Source organism: Photinus pyralis, unplaced genomic scaffold (genome assembly GCF_008802855.1).
Source record: "Photinus pyralis isolate 1611_PpyrPB1 unplaced genomic scaffold, Ppyr1.3 Ppyr1.4_LG8, whole genome shotgun sequence".
NCBI lineage: Eukaryota > Metazoa > Arthropoda > Insecta > Coleoptera > Lampyridae > Photinus > Photinus pyralis.
Genome location: NW_022170819.1, coordinates 22967907 through 22972546, shown reverse-complemented (window position 1 = coordinate 22972546; position 4640 = coordinate 22967907).

Here is a 4640-nt window from a genome sequence, read left to right as displayed (position 1 = left end):
TTTTTACACGGTGATACATAATCCACTGACCTTTTCAGGTTTGTTAGTATGGCGCAATATCGTGAAAATTCGCACGGCTTAAAATTGAACTTATTTCTTCAACGAGTTTATTTTGCGACAGACGCTACATTTATTTTTATGGACGATTATAGCAACCCGGACAGTTCTTTGAATTGAAAGGGTTATCGTTTCTGTGCCCGAATTTTACCAAAGAGTTTGCTTTTTTCCGGCCGCTCGATTTAAGTAATTTTTGATCGATTTATAATCACCACTTACACACCCTTACTTTGCTCTTTTAATTCTTTCACGCCTTAAAATGGTGCTTTATTAATTAAATCGGTCATTTTTAATCATGACTGACCCGGATTTGTTCAGCTCTATGACTTACTTTCGCGTCACTGCCATTTAATTGTGCAAGTTCAGCGTTTTTCGTGGCCTCGAAGTAAGGCGTAATTTAGGCTTATCTGTTTTGGACACGTAAACCCGACCGACTTCGACAACATAACAAATAAAGCCGTTCTAGCGAGCTACCGTCACAAGACGCAGTTTTTTTTATTATTTGAAACATTTTTGGTGTAGGTATAAATGTTTTGACCAATTTATGGTCACGTTTGGATTACATGGTCTTGGCCCGAAGTTCAATTTATATATAATATGGTCGTACGTTTAAATTTGTGAAAATTATCGAATTACATACTCAATGTTTGTATGGACTTGTATGTAAATTAGCATTCTTCGCTTAAAGAGGCAGTCCCCGTCATGAGAATACTGTAACAAAAATAGTTGCGGCTCTAAGACTGTAGTTCATCTTCAATCGCATTATTACGCTGGCATTTCTCGAACGAGGGACAAGTTCTCTGTCGCAGGGGTGAGAACCTGCTAACAAAAAACACTTCGGTCGTCTTTTCATATTTCTTCATTACCTCCAGTGTTCTACCCTTAAGGGGTTGGTTGGATTTATGAATCTTGAATTGACTCGCCATCACCATTTTTCAATATTCAAACTGTGGCTAACGCAACGCCCAAATTTTTAATTTTTAATACTTAAGCGACCTACAAAGATAAAACTGTAACAAACACCAACAAACCATTATTGCAACAAGAATATTTTGGAAATCCATGAGTATCAAATTGAAATACGTTTTACACGCAAATATTGTCTTTACGTGCGAATTAAAATCCCACAATAAGCGCCATTGTTCGCTCGTAAATGAAACTCAATTATTAGCGAAAATCCGATAAATTCCGTGGACTTTTGTGTAGAAACTAATTAATTGTCTACAATGAGAGACACGCGCCAAAAACTGGGAGATAAGTGGTGGTTACGTTCAAATCTTACGGGCGCGTTAGTATTTTTACGGAAACTTTTCTAAAATGGCATCGTTATATCAAACGTGCGCGAATTTCTATTCCACACATTCGCATTCGTTTCCTTCTCACAATGAATTCCGTTTCGTGCTCTAATTCCTTAATCTTGCCTTCAATTCAACTTCTCCAAACCTTATAGCACAAATATTGTTGCGAAATAGTAAGGAATATATTGCGACTACAAACTGAATTAGGAATGGAATGAGTCATTTTAACTTTAATTAAATGCGTAAGGACTGCGTTCAACGCCATGCACATTTTACTTACCCTATAATAATTATATAGGATAATTGCAAAAGCAAAACACATGCGTCCACGCATTATCCAGCAAACTTGTAGGGTAATGATGAAGGTTTCGCAGGATTGACACAATGGTGCTCGTAATTCATGTACCCAACTACAAGATACTTAGAATTTAATTTTTACCCTTAAAGGCACGACAATGTATTGAATACACAACTATAAGAAATATGCAATTACTTTATTTTACAGGACAGATTAACGAGCTAAAGGGCACTCAGTCTTGGAACTAGTTCAATGGAGAAATCTGGTTCTGCCTTTTGAACTTCCGGCGGACACCGATTTGATAATGAAATTTCGTTAAAATACGAGGTGACGTCTGCGGTCTGGCTACACCATAATTTATGAATACAGTAGACGTCCCTATTTATTTGCAATGACACCGGGCCAAATTTACGTTGAGGTCACTAATTACGCTCTGCAATTTTCTGTAGTCACTGTTTTGTTTAACTGGAACGTCTCGCAATCGATTTATTTGTTTAATTAACATTTACTCGAAAGTTAAAATTCGGGTGGTGAAGGTATCACGTGATTTGACAATGGTTATAGAACCTTGTTGACGTACGTACCCTTATCTTAACTTAACAGGAAATATTCCCCTGTCACTTACTTTGAGGGCGACTCGATGGACTTAGAATTTTAGTTTCCTCGAGACTAGACGCTTCCACAACCCTAACGCGCTGAACTTAATTTTTTGTCGCTCGCTTACGAAATTTGGGCCTTCATGACTTACCGCCTCTACCCAATACTCTAATACTAATACTCTACCCTTACCCGACTCTATCCCAATTTTTTCAATTTTACAAATACGCCTTCAAAATGGTTGCCATCTTTATTCATTTTACCAACCCAATGTTTTGACAAGTAATTTCCAGAAACCTCGGCGTCAGAATTGTCTGCAACTCCTGCCAGGACCCTCAGCGTCAGCGGTTCTCAGGCTGCGTCACAACAGACTCATCAGAAACGGACACGTATAACCCATTAATTCTGCCTTATCTCCAGTTAGACCGGCGCTATCAACTTTTCTCACGCAATTAATCGGCCCGTGCCGCATCTTTCAACCAATGGCCCAAAATCAATAGAGCGTCCAAATTATGGATAAACCTGCCCCATAATGAGGCCACCTTGTCCACCTCAACTGTTAATTTTAAAACCCTTTCATCTACCAAAATTTAATTAAAATTGGGTTTACAGGCGACCCGCGTTAAGCTGAAGCACGAATGCGCATTGAGCGGAAAATTCAGATATCGATTCGGAAAAATTCGCGTCCGGTAAATTGACTCTTGGAAAATTCTCCTTAAAAATTCTTCTAGGCCGAAGTACTTTCTCGTCAGTCGTCAGGAACTAGCTCCAGTGAAGGGAAGAAACTCTCCACAGTTCTCTCTTACATAGTTTTGAGACGGAAGGTGTAAACTGTATCTGTACAATGTACATGTTAAGCCGATTATATTAGTTACTTGGAAGAGCTTTTTGCTTTTTGCATTGGCGTAAATCATGACCCCCCCCCCTCCCATTTTTGGGGGGAAATACGTGAATTGAAGCAACAAGAATCTGAATCAAACAAAATCTCAATGATGTCGGGTTGGTCTGTCTGTTGATCTCTCGGTCTGTCGGCCCGTCAATCCGTCGGTCCGTCAGTCCGTCGGTCTGTTGGTTTGTCGGTCTGTCGATTTGTACTCTCATTTCTGGCTAAACGGCTCAACCGATTGGAACCAAATTTGTTAGACATTCTTAGACAACAGGAAGAGCTGAAAATTTTTTGAGCAGAATTTTCTCAGCAATATCAAGAATCCCAAAAATCTCAGGAATATCTAAAACTTCAAGAATCTCAAAAAAGAAAGCCTCTAAAAACCTAATCAAGAATATAAGGAAAGAGGTCCAAAGAGGACGGATTTTAACAATCGCAAAAAACCCTGGGTATCTTAAAAATTTTAAGGACGCTTAAAATTTCAGGGATCTAAGCATGCCAAGAATCCTAGAATTGCCAAAAAATTTCAACAACGCTTGTTTGACAGACACTAAAAGAATTTCAAAAATTTCAAAAGCCGAAACGATTTTAGGTGTCACAAGCAGATGAAAATTTGAAAATCTCAATGCTATCTTAAAGCAATCAAGAATCTAAAAAAATTCAGAAATTCAGAATCTCAACGTTACCATAAGGACCTCATGAATTCCAAACTGATCTTACCGATAAAAATGTCAAGGAATTCATGCAAGACCTGGAGAATACATTGAAAGTGTTCGAAAAGACCACATCGACTATGTAAGAAAATATATTGGTGGTAAAGTCCAAATTTTTTTGTAAACATCCTGTAGTATATGTTGTAAAATTCCTCCGTTAGATGTTCCTATTCTTTGAAATTAAATACCTTCTCAATCTCTCACATATTTTATGCTTCTCCTTGTCCTTATAAAAGTGCGATTGTTCAAACTTCGAGGATCTGAATTCCTGCACTTCTTACCAACCGGAAACCAGAACCAGATTCCATACCCAAGCATTAGAAAACCAGAATTCCTAGGAATTTATTTCCGTTTTACTTTCACTCACAGAGAGCTTTCCTGTTATATCATTTTCCCCAGACCTGTTAATTTGGTAGGTAGTAGGATGTAACTTCTTCTAATAATAATGATGTTGTAATCTTGGGGATGCCCGATCCAGCTCTGAAATTACGCGAATTTTATACTTATAGTTAGCAACTCTTACAGCCACAAAGCCAACCAAGACCAAAAGTCACATAAAAACGACCAGCAACGAAAAAGACCTAGTGGCATACATATATACACAGGTACACAAAATAAATCAACTACGAAAAAAACAAGCAAAGAAGAGTCACAAATCTCAAATTGTACAACAAGACATCAGTTAATCATGACAAATGCAGTTGAAGAAGTCCTGCAACTGCCACGAAAGGAGAAAAAATGCAGATACAGTCGAAGATGGACCTGCATTAGGTAATTTCTCCTCGAAATGA